Source organism: Triturus cristatus, chromosome 10, assembly GCF_964204655.1.
Source record: "Triturus cristatus chromosome 10, aTriCri1.1, whole genome shotgun sequence".
Lineage (NCBI taxonomy): Eukaryota > Metazoa > Chordata > Amphibia > Caudata > Salamandridae > Triturus > Triturus cristatus.
Genome location: NC_140593.1, coordinates 979,197,553 through 979,216,388, shown reverse-complemented (window position 1 = coordinate 979,216,388; position 18,836 = coordinate 979,197,553). Strand labels below are relative to the sequence as shown.

General features: G+C 42.1%; 1 pseudogene; it reads left to right on the top strand.

Annotated features, from left to right (window-relative positions):
* Window positions 1–2,222: 2,222 nt before the first annotated feature.
* LOC146796362 (dol-P-Man:Man(5)GlcNAc(2)-PP-Dol alpha-1,3-mannosyltransferase-like) lies at window positions 2,223–3,527 on the top strand (annotated as a pseudogene).
* Window positions 3,528–18,836: the final 15,309 nt, after the last annotated feature.

The following is an 18,836-nucleotide window of genomic DNA, read 5'->3' as shown; positions in this document are numbered from 1 at the left end:
GTGGGGCTGGGGTACAGTGTGGACAGGGGGGGTAAGGCGCGTACATGGGGGGGTACGGCGCATACATGGGGGGGTACGGCACGTACAGTTGCGGGGCTGGGGTACAGTGCGGACAGGGTGGTGTACAGTGCTGACATATTTGGGGGTGTGGGGGGCTGTATGGCTCGTACACGGGCATGAGTTTTCCCGTGTACATGTGTCCTACTTCGTTGGCTCCGTACGGTCCTTTTTACGTGCGATTGTGTATTCGGACGGACGGTCAGGATCGTACTTGCGCGCTCGGACTTGTGTTTTACGATTTGCACGTAAAAATGTCCGGCTCACTCTCGTACACTTTTCCCGACGATAATCAGACGTGAAAACTTTCCGACGCACTCTCGTAGACTTTTCCCGATGCTATTTGTAGTTATTTTTCACGGACGAATCGTACTTGGCCGTTTGTACGGTGCTTCTTCGACTCGTACGTAAAAAAATACGGATACGGGTCGTACGCAAATTATTTTTACCGGATCGGAATCGGCACCTCAATAGGTGACATATACTGTTTCCACTACAATATAATTTTTTTTACTCAAGGTGCTGCTCACCATATACACAATCAACTCCATAATCACACGTAATTTTTGATCAATAAAATAAAATAAAATTCATTATAAAAAAATATATTCCGAAATAAAAATCTTTCTATTTGTAATTAAACATTAGCATATAAAATAATATGTGAATCACTATTCATAAATAATATATTTCTATTAATATTCACAATTTTTCTAAACTTTAAAACATATAAAAAATCCATACTCCCAAAACTTAAATTATAAACTATATATATATATATATATATATTCCACAAACACCGTTGATGCAACCCCTTTTCCACTGGAACAAACAGATGCGAACCACAAGATAAGTGCTCCATTTTTTTGTTTATTGCTGTTTTGCCACCATGACCTCCATGACGCGTGTCGGCCTGCCTCAGCCTTGTTCACATATATATATAGTCCAACAAAGGCCCGAAAGCATTTGAGCTCGCACTCCCAGCCAATGTTACCTTTCGGCATTAACAAAAAGAAACCAGCCTCTGCATATTAGAAAATCCTTAATTACTTGTGCCGACGCATTTCAAGGCAACAGCCTCTTCTTCTCAGGCAACTGCAAAAACGTGAAACGGACTTCCTCCTTGCTTGCACTATTTTATACTGCCCCCAGTGGGCCACACCTATTGCGGTGAACTTGTGGTGCATGCAGGGACTTGTGGTCCAGGAATACATTAATTACCCTCAGTGGGTTCCGTCTTTCACATTAATATTTCATGCAGCATTGTCTTTATATTAAAAAAAAGCCCACAGTGGGCCCCACAATGCTTTGCTGGTTGAATTAGTCCTCATTAGCTGCGCTGATCGCAATGTGACTCAGTTCAATTTTGCGCAGCTTCTCTCCTTTCTAAGATGGTGCGAGCGCCACGACAGGGCACTGTGCAATTTAATAGTCCAACAAGGGCCCGAAAGCATTCGAGCTCGCACTCCCAGCCAAGGTTACCTTTTTGCATTAACAAAAAGAAACCAGCCTCTGCATATTAGAAAATCCTTAATTACTTGTGCCGACGCGTTTCAAGGCAACAGCCTCTTCTTCTCAGGCAACTGCAAAAACGTGAAACGGACTTCCTCCTTGCTTGCACTATTTTATACTGCCCCCAGTGGGCCACACCTATTGTGGTGAACTTGTGGTGCATGCAGGGACTTGTGGTCCAGGAATACATTAATTACCCTCTGTGGGTTCCGTCTTTTACATTAATATTTCATGCAGCATTGTCTTTATATATATATATATATATATATATATATATATATATATATATAATTGTCAAAATAAATATTATTGTTTTTTTATTAAAATGAATACATCTTAGAAAATATATTCCCTTCCCAACTACAGAACGTATTCTAATATAAAAAATAATAAACATTTTATTATTGAAATTTTGATTAAAAATGTTTTCATAAATAAACTTCTAACATAAATATACAACAAACTATAAATGTATCAAAATAAGTACATATTTATACTATTTTCATCATTTAATTAGGCAAAATTACAAAAACCTTTAAAATAGTTGTACATTTAAACACTTTAAATGTTTGCAATAATTTATTTACAATAGCATTATAATTTTTGACCTGAGGAAGTCCCCTCTGTTGTGTGCCAGACCCCCTAGTGGTACCATGCACAGGGCTTTGCAGGGCAAGGCCCAGCTGCCTTGCGGTGCCTTGCTGTGCTTGGCTGAAGGGGGCATCAGCTACTGGGTCATCCAGAGAGCAGCCTATACAGAGATACAGAGGTGTACATGGATGGGGTGGAGGGTGTCCTGAATGACACCACCGCGCTGAAAGGGGACATGGAGCCTCGTGTGTATCCTGAAAAATTTGTGTACATCTTCATTATCTTCTACAACCTCACAGACCATAGTTGCAATATCCTCTTGGCACAGTATATGTTTACTGGGCTCTACCTCTTCACTTTGTTGCTTGTCTTCAGATTCTATTGTGCGACCAAGAAGCTTGTGTCTTTTCTCTCATTTTAGAGTAAATTTACAAGTCACAGAGAGGCAGTCTGTTAGACCAAAGAAAGTATGGAGGTTTTACAGCACTGAAGACATGGAACTGAAACAAGTAAATGTAATGTGCATTATATGTCTTCTTCTTCACGTGTTGTGCTTCCTACCTCATCCACTCTATCTTCATCCTGTATCTCTTCAATAACCCAGTGGCCATGGTAATCCTTTTCCACGCCATTAACCTCTTCCTGGAGAATTGTTGGTCTCTGGGTTGCTTTTTCTTTAGTCTGGAAGATGAACATTCTGCTCTTCTCCTACCTTCTCTTCCTTCTGCTCACTCACTTTGGGCTCATGCGGACCACATCAAAACTGCCCATCTGTGCAATCTTGCAGGTGGTGCTTGGTCTGCCCTTTCTCTAGGAGAACCCTTCAGGTTATGTGGTCAGGTCGACATTTCCTCTTTGAGTAGTCTTTGAATTGGCGCTTCCTTCCGGATGAAATATTTCTGAGCCACAGCTTCCACTTGGCACTGCTCACCATGCTCCTGGTTGTGTTGCTGCTGTTCACACTCTACCAATAGCATAGAACCAACATGGAAATATTGTAACTCTTGAAGGACCTAGTATTGAGAAAGACTCAACCACTGCCCCTGATGGCTAATTAAATCCTATTTGTTCTTTTAACCTCAAACTTCATTGGTTTTTGCCTCAGTCATTTCTTGCACTACCGGTTCATTGTCTTGTACTTCCATACTCTTAGCTACCTTCTCTGGTGCTCCCTGGTAAAGAAGCTTGCAGACATCCTTGAGGTCCTGATCCTGGGACTGAGTGAGCTGTGCTGGAACACATTCCCATCCACAAGCTCCAGATCTGCTGCACTGCACATCTGGCAGCCATCAACCTCCTTTAATTCCAAAATGGAAGCCCTACACTGCCAGAGCCGCAAACCCCCAGAGGGTAAAAAAAGCAAATGAGACACATCCCCCATATATAAATCCTGCTCCTCCTCCTGGACCAGAGAATGTCTAGCCAGAGCTTGTGAGAGAGCACGGGGCATGGGACAGACCTCTGGAATGGCAATGATACCCTCTGGGCATTGGACAGCAGCATTTTCCTGCCTAGTGTCTATCTGACAATTCCTTTGGGAGTGAAAGTGGCACTAAAGCACAAATGGGAAGGACACAATTAGATTCCTAAAAGAGAAAACCTCCCTACTGTTTTCTCTTTTCACATAACCTTTATGGGATTGATATGGATGTGTATGCAAACTCTTCTTTTCTGTATAAAGATGAACATTGTTTTAAAATATATAATTTTCAACGTTAAAACATAAAAAAAAGAAAAATTAAAAATATTTTACATTAAATGTATTTTGATATATTTTAAATGTTATCTTTTTTTATAATTTAACTTATTATTTTTACATTTGCAAACATGTTTTGTTACATTCAACATAATTAATATATACATTCAAATTAATAACAAACTATTATTTGGAAAATGTATTCATGTAACAAAATAAATGTAAAATACATTTACAAACTTTACAATATTATTTTGCATACCACTAAAATAATTAACATTACATTTAAATGAAAATAATCACTTTTTTTAAAGTGTTCCCACGCTTATACCCTAAACAACCAACAACCTGAAAAATTATATATACATTAGATATACACATTTAATACAACTAAAAATATGCATTTCAAAACTTTCATAATTAATAAATTATCTTACTAAACAAACAAATAAACAATTATAAACATATAAAATGAAGAACACTACAATACCATGCATGCAAAATAATACTAACAAACAATAATATATACAACAATATTTTCTAATTCGATATCTATAAACAAATATACTAAAAACAACCAGTAATAGATGTCCATTTTAAAATCAGATTAATATTGAATGAAATTTTAGGTGACTTTTGTACTTAAGGTTAACCCTCCAGTGTAACCGTCCCCCAGATGCCCACCAAGGGGTGAGTAGTGCAATATCTGTAACTCTTGTGGATGTTACTTCTATTAGGAGTTAGCCTAACAGCTAGGGCGCTCGACCTCGGACCTGGAGAACTGGGTTCAAGTCTCGGTAATGACGCTGAACTTCCTGTGATTCTGGGCAAATCACTTAATCTCCCTGTGCCTAACAAAAAATGAATGTGTGTCCTCATGTAACGTAACTGGTGCTATGTAAAGCGCTCTGATACCTGATTGGATTCGGGTCAAGTTCTCGCTGTATAAAACTCTGCAACAAAAAAAATTATGAAAAAGGCATGCAGTAACACTCATCTGAACTCTTGCTTATTATTAGCACCTGCTGGCATTTGTCATTAGTGTTTCATGCAGCGCTAAATTGTGTTCTTTGCATGGGTTTATTAAGGATGGGTCTTAATTTTGAGGCTTATTTATGTGACCCCTGCGCTGCCAGAGTGTCATGTTTTGTGATGCTCTGGTGGGGCAGATTACTAAACAGATCTATAAGACCACACAAAGCCACTATGTGTGGATTTGGATAGACTCATAGATATGAAAAGGCAGACCAAATGGCTGCATTGCGTCACTCTTCGCTCTTGGGGCATAACATGGGCAGTGCAGTGGATTTTTCCCACGCAACCCCCAAGGGATTTTGATGCTGCCCCAGATTTACAAGATCATGTAAACCTGGGGAAGCGCCAAATCCTTATGCCTCCTGAGGTGATGCATAATGAGGAGAGATATCTTTATTTCTCCTCGTTGTTTCAACTTTCTACGTGTGCTGCATTCCGCAGTGCATATTGGACGAGGAAAACACCTCTTAGGATTGTTCTTGTGCAGAACGGTGCCCCTTCAAGGACAAAAATAATCCTATGACTACACAGGCACCCTTGCACTATGCTGCAGGGGTTCCTGCTTTGGCACTAGGCAACTGAAATGGTGCCAGCGTAGGGAGAAAGAAGAGGAATGCACCATATTGCATATATGTGGCGCATTCCTACCTTTTCACTTTGGCGTAGGGCAGCGCAGCAAGATGACTTGTGCTGCGTTGCCTTACTCATGATTTATGAGGCCACTCAAATCACCCCTGGGTGGCATTACATGGCTTCATAAATCAGATTGAGAGCCCTGCGTCACGCATGTACCACTTTACGTGGTGCAAAAGTGACGCAGGACTCTCATAAATAAGCCCCTACATTCGACAATGCTGTTTGCAGCGACCTTCACCGCAAACAACCTACTGCTTGCAAACGTTTATTGATGCTTTGAACATAAAGACGCTTGTACAACACACTGTGGCACATTTTCTTTTTAAAGGAAAGAGACATCTTTCGTGAACTTGAAAAACAAAACATTTTTATATGTTTTGTTACATTCAACATAATATATACATTCAAATTAATAACAAACTATTATTTGGAAAATGTATTCATGTAACAAAATAAATGTAAAATACATTTACAAACTTTACAATATTATTTTGCATACCACTAAAATAATTAACATTACATTTAAGTGAAAATAATCACTTTTTTTAAAGTGTTCCCACGCTTATACCCTAAACAACCAACAACCTGAAAAATTATATATACATCAGATATGCACATTTAATACAACTAAAAATATGCATTTCAAAACTTTCATAATTAATAAATTATCTTACTAAACAAACAAATAAACAATTATAAACATATAAAATGAAGAACACCATGCATGCAAAATAATACTAACAAACAATAATATATACAACAATATTTTCTAATTCGATATCTATAAACAAATATACTAAAAACAACCAGTAATAGATGTCCATTTTAAAATCAGATTAATATTGAATGAAATTTTAGGTGACTTTTGTACTTAAGGTTAACCCTCCAGTGTAACCGTCCCCCAGATGCCCACCAAGGGGTGAGTAGTGCAATATCTGTAACTCTTGTGGATGTTACTTCTATTAGGAGTTAGCCTAACAGCTAGGGCGCTCGACCTCGGACCTGGAGAACTGGGTTCAAGTCTCGGTAATGACGCTGAACTTCCTGTGATTCTGGGCAAATCACTTAATCTCCCTGTGCCTAACAAAAAATGAATGTGTGTCCTCATGTAACGTAACTGGTGCTATGTAAAGCGCTCTGATACCTGATTGGATTCGGGTCAAGTTCGCGCTGTATAAAACTCTGCAACAAAAAAAATTATGAAAAAGGCATGCAGTAACACTCATCTGAACTCTTGCTTATTATTAGCACCTGCTGGCATTTGTCATTAGTGTTTCATGCAGCGCTAAATTGTGTTCTTTGCATGGGTTTATTAAGGATGGGTCTTAATTTTGAGGCTTATTTATGTGACCCCTGCGCTGCCAGAGTGTCATGTTTTGTGATGCTCTGGTGGGGCAGATTACTAAACAGATCTATAAGGCCACACAAAGCCACTATGTGTGGATTTGGATAGACTCATAGATATGAAAAGGCAGACCAAATGGCTGCATTGCGTCACTCTTCGCTCTTGGGGCATAACATGGGCAGTGCAGTGGATTTTTCCCACGCAACCCCCAAGGGATTTTGATGCTGCCCCAGATTTACAAGATCATGTAAACCTGGGGAAGCGCCAAATCCTTATGCCTCCTGAGGTGATGCATAATGAGGAGAGATATCTTTATTTCTCCTCGTTGTTTCAACTTTCTACGTGTGCTGCATTCCGCAGTGCATATTGGACGAGGAAAACACCTCTTAGGATTGTTCTTGTGCAGAACGGTGCCCCTTCAAGGACAAAAATAATCCTATGACTACACAGGCACCCTTGCACTATGCTGCAGGGGTTCCTGCTTTGGCACTAGGCAGCTGAAATGGTGCCAGCGTAGGGAGAAAGAAGAGGAATGCACCATATTGCATATATGTGGCGCATTCCTACCTTTTCACTTTGGCGTAGGGCAGCGCAGCAAGATGACTTGTGCTGCGTTGCCCTACTCATGATTTATGAGGCCACTCAAATCACCCCTGGGTGGCATTACATGGCTTCATAAATCAGATTGAGAGCCCTGCGTCACGCATGTACCACTTTACGTGGTGCAAAAGTGACGCAGGACTCTCATAAATAAGCCCCTACATTCGACAATGCTGTTTGCAGCGACCTTCACCGCAAACAACCTACTGCTTGCAAACGTTTATTGATGCTTTGAACATAAAGACGCTTGTACAACACACTGTGGCACATTTTCTTTTTAAAGGAAAGAGACATCTTTCGTGAACTTGAAAAACAAAACATTTTTATATTGACTGACATTTTTGAAAAGCATTGGCAAAAAACTTTGTGAGCCTTATCACCTAGCACTGTATGATAAAAAGACAAAATGCAAGACAAAAAGGCTCTGTGATGCGGACACCTGGATGTTTTACCAGCCAAGACAAAAAACAAGCATTGGCAAAGTCAATAAGACTCTCTGCTTGTTTGCAAACATCCTATCAAGACATGTTTAAAACCTAGCCCATGGCGTGCTTAAAGAAAAAGAAAACAAATAGTTCCCAGAAAGCAACCAACCTCAGCATTCTAAGGATGCAAGTGAATAAATCACAATACTGTGGGCCTAATTCCGAGTTTGGTGATCCATAGGACCGCCATACCTGCGGTGCAGGAGCTGTGTGGGTCAGGGACTGCCATGTCAGTGGTCAGACCACAGTATTATGACCTCCATGGGACCGCCGCCACCACCAGTGATCCGTGATCCCTGCTATTGATGCTGTGATCTTAAAGCCGCAATATGCTTGGTGGTGCCGCTGCAACGCCGCCAAGCATATTACGAGTTTCCTCACTGCCACAGTTTTCATGGCGGTGAGGCTGCCATGAAAACTGTGGTGGTGAGAAATCAAAGGGGGCCCTACTGTTGCCTCTGGACCTAGGTGTGCCTGCAGGGAGGAACATGTTGCACCCCCTGTGAGCAGTCACCCCCTTTTCCTGAATGGCATGGACTTTGCAGTCCATGCCGTACAGGAACGGACGTTGGCATTCCCATTGCAGCTGGCGGTGATCGAGTTTGACAGTCCTGCAGTGGGGTGCTGGCATGGCGGCCCACTCCAGTACCACCAAACTCACAATCAGGCCTTAAGATTGAAATTCTGGTTGAAACAGTCCAAACACTGGGAAGTGAAACCATCAAACTTATGAGCAAGGTCTAGCCCGAATTTCAATCTAGGTATATAGGAAAGAATAGGTCTGATCCACAGACAGCTAAAGACCTAAAAAAGGGGAGTGGCAGTGTCCTGTGAAAGGGGACAAAGAGTTTTGCCAGGACTGCCTACTAAGTGGCTGATTACAAGTTTTGGCGGTGCAGGAGTAACCCTACACCGCCGAGACTCGCTGCCACCCGCCCGCCAGTGCACATCTTTAAAGTGGTCTGGCAGGTGGGGGGCATGGCAGTCCCACGGCTCTGACTCTCTCAAAAGCACTGTAATGGGACTACACAACAGGGTTCCTGCATGGCATGGACTTGAAAGTCCATGCTGTGCAGGAACTGGTGTGAATGCACACAAGGGGATGCATGTTATTCCCCCTTGCGTGCATCCACATATGGTGGAGGCATAGGGGCACTGTAGGGGCCCCTTTGTTACCTCTCCACAATGGTGTACATGTAGGAGGACCCTCCGTGACACCGCCTGCAGAGAGAAAACTTGTTATATGCTCAATGGGACTGTGGCGGTCCCGCAAGGCATATTGTGGCCTCTGACTGCTGCAACACTGCCTGGGAATGACGGATCCCTGGTGGTGGTCCAATGGTGGTCCAACCGCCCAACACGTAATAAGGTGGTTGTACCGCCGGTGCGGCAGTGGTCAGACCGCCAAACCCCCGTAAGTCTGGTGGTCCTCAGACCGCCAGACTCATAATCGGGCCTAAAGTAGAGGGAAAAAAGAAACAAAGCATAGAACAAAGAATATGCAAGATACACTTCTATGTTGTATGGAGGAGTTCATGCACGGCTGTATATTTAATGTAATTTGACAATATATCATTTTTGGTACAGTATCACAATGTGCTAATTGAGTCAAATTCTGTGATTATATTTTTAGAACAGCACTGACTCCACTTCGAATGATTGCCTATTGGGGCTGTATTCAAATGCTCCATACTCTTTATGATTGGTCCTGCTGATGATGTTGCCCTGCTGGGCAATACTTTTAAAGAATAATTTTTTGTTTGCAATTTGGATATTCTTTTGGCGAATTTGTTTTTTATGTGTTTTGCCTTGTATGTCATTACTTTGAAAGCATTGTGTATTGAGCGCTGTATTTTCTGCTGCTTTCACTGAATCCAAATTCCCACTGAGGGTTATGTGCTTTACGGATTTTGTGATCAATAATGACGTGAAATGTGTGATGGATTTAACGCATTGCACAGTATGCATTATATTCTGTAATTTAGGGTTTATAATAAACCACTAGACCGCAATTCGGGGGTTGTTACAAGCATATGAACTCAAATGAGATTTTTCTGAATTATTGGATTTTTTCTATGTCAATGAATATTTCCATGGACTGGATTATATATGCAATTTTCACTCACGTGCTTTAATTATATCAGAGGCGGCTCTGCGATGTATCTCACCACACACCAATGTCCCAAGACAAATACTGCTGCGCACTCGGGCTGATGAAGAATATCAATTTTATTCCAGCTTTTCCATTTCCAGTAGACTATCACAAACGCGTTTCGGCCACCTGGCCTTCGTCAATGTTGGATGACACAACTTTAAGTCTACGTTAAATAACAAACCATTTCATTTGTTTGTTCTACCTCCAATACAATCATACAAACATAGTAAAGGAACTACACATAAGGTGGCTTGAACAGACTTTTCATGTCGGTCATCTTGGCCTGTCTCTATTTGCAGTGCATAATTTCATTTTTTCATGTATGATGTAAACATTTCTTGGGCATAATGCAATCTTAATAACTTTCACATTAATTATTTCAAAATTCGAAAATATACATGATTTAATTCAATATTTAAATAGTTTCAATCTTATTCCTGCTACTCCTCTTCTTTTTAATCCCCGATGTTGCCACCCACATATATGGGCAAATAACATTGAGAATCAAAAAACAGAATTCCATTTTGATATTATTTTGTCAAACAGGAAAACCAAATTTTCAACCAAGGGCCATTTACATTCATTAGACCCCTACTGTTGTACGCCCATATCGCAAACTAGCATATAGAGTCTGATCTATCACCATACATGGAACCATCATATCCTTGATGTACTCATGTCCTGCCACGGCATGAGTTTCCCTAATGGGTACATTTCCATGGGATTAACATTGTTTTCAATAATCCACAGTATAACATGCCACCAGATGTCTACACAATCGAGCCCTTAATGGGCAATGTAAATTATCAGTATAGGATCCCAGCTGGCCATCCTCCTCAAATAATGCAGGTAACTTGATTCAAACCACGAAAGACCATAGTTCCTCTTCACTATTGAGCCCTAGGGGGGGTTCGGATGCGAAGTTCGATAATATATGCTTGCTTCTAACTGCCTTAACAGCTTTACCCTGTCTCCCCCTCTTTCTTTCATGGGGACATGGTCAAGACAAATATAGCTTAAGTTATCGCTTTTTGATTCATGGATTTCATCAAAATGTCTGGCAACTGGGTACGTACTGTCCCGGTTTGCAATTGCCCGTGTGTGCTCCAGAATACGTTTCTTGGCTGGATGGATAGTACTCTCAATATACTGGAGTCCACATGGGCAAACCAGACAGTACACTACGAAACTAGTGTTGCAGTTGAGAAATTTATCAATCACGTGTTTCGTTTTTCTGCCAGGCACCGTGTATTCCTTAACTTTGTGACTGTTCCTGCAGGCCTTACATGAGGAACATGGGAAAAATCTCATGACAGGTTTTTCAGAGACAGTTTCTCCTCAGCAAAATGACTGTGCACTAAAATGTCCTTTAATGACTGACTCTTTCGATATGTTATATCTGGACTGTTGGGTAATAACCCGCCAATCCCATTGTCTGTCTACAGTACTTTCCTATTGCTTTGTACTAGACTTCTAATTATGTGTGTCTCTGCCGAGAAACCCAAAATTAGTCTGATAACTGCTCCATCAATCTCGCCCTCTGATGCATCTGTTGCCTTGTACGTTAAAAGTGTCTTTCTCTCTTTTGATTGTACCTTCACGGCAGACCTATGTAGTATGCTGTTCTGGCACCCTCTTCTTCTAAATCTGCCTAAGGATTCGCCTGCTGCTACCACATAATCTTCCTCCCGCGAACAATTCCTCTTCAAACGCAGTAATTCCCCATAGGGGATACTGTTAATTAAACTGCGCGGATGCTGACTCTTTGAATGCAGTACAGTATTGCCCACAGTCGGTTTTCTGTAAAGTTTAGTACACATTTTCTCTTCAGTTACAAACACAAGGAGATCTAGGAAGGGTACCTCCATGTTGCTAATCTGGCTAGTGAATTTCAGACTGCAATTATTTTGAGTGACTTCTCAAATCTTCTTCTATTTCATTAAAAAATTCTGACATGCAGACTGAAGCATGCACTTTTAATACCAGCAGCAGACTTCCGTGGTGAGCAGTAGCTTTACTACAGTGATCTAATGAGCAACTAGAGTGCTAACATTCAGAATTTATGGCAAATGTGTGACATATCTGAATACCTTCTTGATGGAATCAAAGTAAAAAACTGAAAGCATTTCCTACTGAGGAGACTGCAGTAAATGAGGAAATTAGGAAACTTCATAACAAATAAATCTCCCAAGATGACCACCAGAGACAAAAGAGCCCAAATGCAGCACAAGTATCACCCAGATGTAGCCCACATGTTGCCCAATGACCGAAATGTGCAAAACACTTTTTATTTTTTGTGTTTTTGCAGTTTTATATAGTGCAGACTTGTCAGGTATTGGAGTGCTTTACATGAGCATTGGTTACACAAGAACAAATTCATTTTGGTTGTAGACATGGGGAGATTAAGTGATTTGACCAGAATCACAAAATGTCGAGCTGAAGCAGAAACTCCAACCTGGTTCCCCAGTTGCAAAGTCTGCAGCTCTGGAAGTAACACCACATCCTCTCCCCTAAGTGCAACATTTAATCAAGTGGTCAACTGGATAAAAAAAATCAAGATAACAAATAATTTAAAAGTGCTTTGTCGCTATTTGAAAACTCAGAAAATATGTCCTCATTTTAGTTTTTTAGAGCACTAATCATAATTTTGATGCAAATAAGACCCTCTCATATATGTAATTTCAAAAGGAAGTGCTCTAGGTATTACAGTTCAATTACATCAAGATGACGTCAGGCGTTCCACACTTTTGTAATAAATATAGAATGTTAGCAATCTAGTTGCTCATTAGGATACTGTTGAGAGGCAGAGGCCAGGGGCACATAGGAGGGTGCAGAGGCAACAATTTGACCACACTGGGCAGGCAGGAATGGCAGTGGCAGCACAACAGGCTATGGAGGGCAGTGGAAAGGGGGCAGGGGCAGCAAACCAACAATACAGGACTGGCAAGAGAGGCTGTGGCAATATAATAGACCATTGTGGGCAGAAGGAAGAGGCAGTGGTAGTACAACCATACATGCCAACAGACCCGATTCAGCCAGGAAACGTCCAATGTTTTTAAGCTCAAATGGGCTTTATTTGATATGTCTCCTGTCTACAATCTCCTCTTTTTCAATGTACCTCAAAGGGGAAAATCAATACTCCAGTTTTTTTTCAAAATCTCCCTCTTACCAAGTTCAAAATGTTCGCAAGTATGGTACATTGGATCATGGAAGGCAGGAGGAATTGGGGTAGGGACATGGACTCGGATAACAGAGGACAGGAGAGACATGGAGAGGTGCACCAATCTGACCCTACAGGGCAGCGATCAGGGTTTGCAGCAGCACAATACACCACACAGGGCATGCGGGATGGGAGTGTAGCACAACAATCCATAGAAAGCAATAGGGCGGGGACAGGACCATGCACATGGACAACAGAGAACAGAGGGGAAAGAGGCAATGGTAGCTAGCTGACCATAATGGACAGAAAGGAGAGAAAGCTGTAGCATAACAGACCATAAAGGGCAGGAGGGACGGATCAGGAGCATTGCAATGGAACAGACAAGCCAGGAGGGAGGGAATAGGGGTCTGCACATGGAAACAGAGGGCTGGGGGCAAGTGGGCAGGGCAGGAGCAGCAAGATGACCATGGAGGTCAGGCAGGATGGGCACTAGAAGCAAGACACACCATGGAGAGCAACAGTGAGACTATGATGGCATACACACAGACCATGGAGGGAAGGTGGGAGGGGGTCACGGGCAGCTAGCTGACCACACAGGGAAGGTGGGAGGGGCCGTGGCAGCACAGAAGACCATGCATGGCAAGCAGGAGGGTTAGTGGCTGCACAATGGCTATCATGGGCAAGAAGGAGGGTCCAGTGGCATGCACAAAGGACCATGGAGGATATAAGGGAGGGTCAGGACCTGGGCACAGACAAGAGAGTTCAGGGGAAGGGGCCTCACAACAGACCACGTGGGGTAGGCAGGAGGAGCAGTTGCAGCACAACAGACCAGGGAGGGCAGAAGGGTGTGGCAGTAAAATGGACCATGGAGGACAGGAGGAAGGGGATAGTGACATGGAATGTGGACAGGCAGGGTGGAGGTGGCAGGGAGAAATTACAGTCATCTGACAATGCTAGGCAGGTGGGAGGGGAGTGGCAGCTCAACAGAACACTCAGAGTAGATAGGAGTGGCAGGTCCATGGAAAATGGGGGGCAAAAAGGATGGAACAGGGGCATGCACAAAGACATCGGAGGGCAGGGGGAAGGAGAATAGGGGCAGCAAGCTAAGCACAGAGGCTAAGCAAGAGGTCAATGATGGGGCATAGAATTGGGCAATGGACGCAGGAGGAGTGGACTGGTACATCATGCTAAATGGAGGGCAGTGGCAGCACATCAGACCATTCATGGCAGGAGGGAGGAGACTAGTCCATTGATTCAGACAACAGAGGCTAGGGAGGAGGTGGATGGGGCAGCAAGCTAACTGTTCAGAGAAGGCGGGAAGGCCAGTGGCAGAACAACGGCCATACAGGGCTGTAATAAGGGAGCATTGACATTGACTTGGACAATGGATGGCTAGGAGGGGGGAAGGCAGGAGCAGCAAGCTTGGGTGGGGGCAGCACAATGTCAGGCCCTGCTTCCAACCCCCCACCATCCATTGTGATATGTATCTTACTTAACGTTAAACAAAACCTAGAAATTTGCTGAAAAAAACAAAGATTACAGGGACGGTATAGTTAGACTCAGATTTCACTCATACACCACCAGTGAAATTCAGCAGTTATAGTTACCTGAGCTAACTATAACTTACGCCCCCGCAATGTACTGCTAATGACCTCAGACATTACATCATTCATGACATGGTCAGTTACATTACTCATGACATCTCTAATGAGCTGTGAATGGAATGGAACTTTAATCGCTAGAACTTTATTTAGGGATAGTGTGTGTATCTTAACACCCCTTTTTTTCCTTTTCTTTCGTGTAAGAACCATTATAATACACAACGTGCCCAGATTAATATGGCCGATAACCTTTCACTTTAAAGTAATGGGTAGTCCATTGTTTATGTTGATGTTTGCAATTCTAAGTATGTTTATTATGAATAAGTCATGTTGACAAACTTACAGGTATGGCGGTCACGGGGCAAGATATGCTGAAATGAAATTGTGTGCATATTAACACTTGTTTTCTTTTCTTTATTGTATCAATTTCTGAATTTTCACATCGTGACCAGGCCAATATGGCTGCCAGCTTTTTGGATTAAAGTAATGCACTGCTGATGACGTCACATATTACATCACTCATGACATGGTCAGTGACATCACTGATGACATCACTGATGACATCTCAAATGACATCACTGATGACATCATCTTCGTGATCATCTGATGCACCTCCTCACACCCTACAATACAGACTACCATTCTCGAAACCATAGGCACACTAATACTAGTACAGCTACAATGTTCTGTGCACTATGCATGCAGACCTCTAACCAGCTACATACTATTGATACGCTCTTATAAATACCCAGTTAGTACCTATGCAGTGTAGGAATCCTCCTGTCTGTCCCATGCATTTTTCCAATCACCCTTCCGGCACTATCTACTTATCCTATTACTCCACCAATACCTAAGCACTTATAAATTCACTAACACTCTGTTTGTAATACTGTCATTATTCTAGTTACAAGTCATGAACTTATGGACTGACCTAGCTACTAACACAAGTACATCTATAATATTTTGTGCACTATCCATGCAGACTTCTAACTAGCTACATACTATTGATACACTCTTCTAAATACCCAGTTAGTACTCATGCAGTGTAGGAATCGTCCAGTCTGTCCCATGCACTTCTTTAATCACTTATCTAACACTATCTACTTATCCTATCACTCCACCAATACGTAAGCACTTATAAATTAAGTGTTCACTCTGTTTGCAGCACTGTCATCATTCCAGTTACTAGTGGTGTTCTTATAAAAGGACCTAGGCACCAACACAAGTACACATAAAATATTCTGTGCATAATCCCTACAAATCTCTAAGCAGATACATACTATTGGTCCACTCCAATAAATACTGAAGTAGTACTCATGCAGCGTAGGATACCTCCTGTCAGTCTCATGCAATTCTTCAATCACCCATCCAGCACTATGTTCTTATTGTATCAGTCTGCCAATACCTAAGCACTTATGGGGCAGATTTACAAGCACCCTGTGCCACCAGTACGTCACTTTTTGTAACATAGTGATGGCGCCAGGCACTCCTTCATATTTACAAGTAACCCTGGGCGTAGTGGGGCTACGTGGAGCATCGCATAGTGTGGCCAAATCTACGCACACTCGCGCGCTCCGCGTAGCCCCACTACGCGCCGCCCGCCTCCCACCCGCCCTCATTTAAAAATAATTTTAACTATTTTAAAGTATGAAAATTCCTTACCTGAGGTTGGCGTTCTGGGGCTCCCTCTTCCTGGTGCAACCGCAACATCTTCCCCGCAAATGCACATGCGCGGACGCCCGCGCATGCGCATTTCTCGCAACACCCATAGAACAAGACACATTTCCAGATTTATGAGAAATCGTAAATCTGGAGATGTGTGTGAAAGCTGCGCCATCCTAGAGTTGGTGTAGCAAGGCGCAACGAGGAGAAATGTTTTCATTTCTCCTCATTTTTTCTTCTTTCAATGCATGCTGCATTCCACAGCATACATTGAAAGAGGAAAATGCCTTTACTGATTGTTTTTGTGCAGGAAGGTGTCCCTTCCAGCACAAAAACAATCTCCACATGACACAGACATCCTTGCACCATGGTGCAAGGGTGCCCGTGTCACAGCATGGCTGCAGTTTGTGCAGCAGTGCAGAGGGAAGCACAGAGTTGCAACATATTCATGTACATATGTCACATCCCTGTGCTTCGGAAGTGCCACAGTGCAGTGCAGCTAAAGAGCTTGCAGTGTCACGCTGCAGTACTTCCTCATAAATCTTCACCTATAAATTCACCATACACTACTAATGCATTCTTTCAGTCAATCATGCTGTATACATATATTCAACCAAACTTTCACACATTACCTTGCAATTATAGTTCTTTCTTTAACCAGATAAGGTAGTTCTGATAAGAACTTTTTTTTCTTCTTTTTTCTTTTGTATTTTCTTTATTTTTTTGAACAATTTTGTATTTTTTTTTTTCAAAAAATGAACAAAAAAAAGAACGAATAAAACAGGAAACATTTGGAATTACTTATCATTCCAAAACCAAAAAAATTAACAACTATGGTTGCGTTGCACAGCACAAACTGCACCCACCGACTGCTCACCAAAGCATATAAGTTTCTTACGCTTCACGTAGCGTTGCTCGAGAAAGGTGAATTCTGGCCTAATGTCCATTGCAGGTGTTCCTGAGGACGCTCCAGATGTACTTGCCACAGCAGGTGAGGGGTTCAAAGCAGCTCGCCTCATTTCCTCCCGAGCAAGATTGAGAGGATGTGTGGTCCGGAGATGCTTGTACATAGAAACAGTGCCACAAGAGTATTTTTTTTCACTACCTCTTGACAGGACTCGGTCACAAATTTTGCACGTCACCTTTCTCGCATTTATTTTCTTCTCTCCAGGTGGAAAAGTGAAGAATGTCCACACAACAGATTACGGCCTCTGTGGATGTGGTGCCTACTGCAAGAATTCTTCTTCAGAAGATACTTCCTCCTGCTGCTGCTGTCCAGATGCCATTTTGTTTGATATTTTTTATTAAAACACCAAAACAAACAAGCAAAAAGGGTTTTTGTAGGAATAGAGATGTCTCTCTAAAGATGCTCCAACAAGAATGATTAAAATGGGTGGGGTGCTTCAATAGTTACAGTGGGAAATGTTATGAACCAATGAAATCAATTTTTTTTAGGTCACATGGGATCCGCGCACTCTGCTCTCACGAAGCACACACCCGACGCGACTACGCTAAAATATATTTAAAAATAATATAAGTTTATTATAAGTACAAATATATTATTTTTATGAATATCTTAGATAGTCTCTTGCCCTAATATGTATATTAAACACACATACATATCATTTTAGAACATAAAAAAAATCCGCGGGAATCACGCACCCAGAGCGCCCCAGCACGTATATGACGTCACGCGGGACCCGCCACTGCGCAAGTGTCACGTACCATAATGCGCATGTGTCGCGAATGCGCGGGAGCAGGAGTCACGGACTGGTCGCATACCAATCGCGCACATCACGTAATATTAAATGTATATGATGTAACTGAAAAACACGCAGCCGTCGCACACCGTATGCGGATCCTTTACGACGTTTCTAAAATGGCTGCTAGAATCCGCGCACCCACCGTGACGTGTACGCTTTGAGTGCGCTGTGTCATTTGAGATGTCATCAGTGATGTCATCAGTGATGTCACTGACCATGTCATGAATGATGTAATATGTGACATCATCAGCAGTGCATTGCGGGCGCGCGAGTTATAGTTAGCAGAACTAACTATAACGGAGGAATTTCTATGGTTTTGTACGAGTGAAATGTCCAGCTAACTATAACACCTCTGAAACCTATGTTTTGTTTGTGAATTTCTAAGGTTTTTTAAATGCTAATTTCTAACTATAACGTCTCTGAAACCTATGGTTTTTTCAGTGAATATATATATATATATATTGCTGCCCAAATTCCTTCGTCCTCACAAAGGTACGCGGTGCACTCTCGAGTCATTTTCAAAGATTTTATTGTTCCC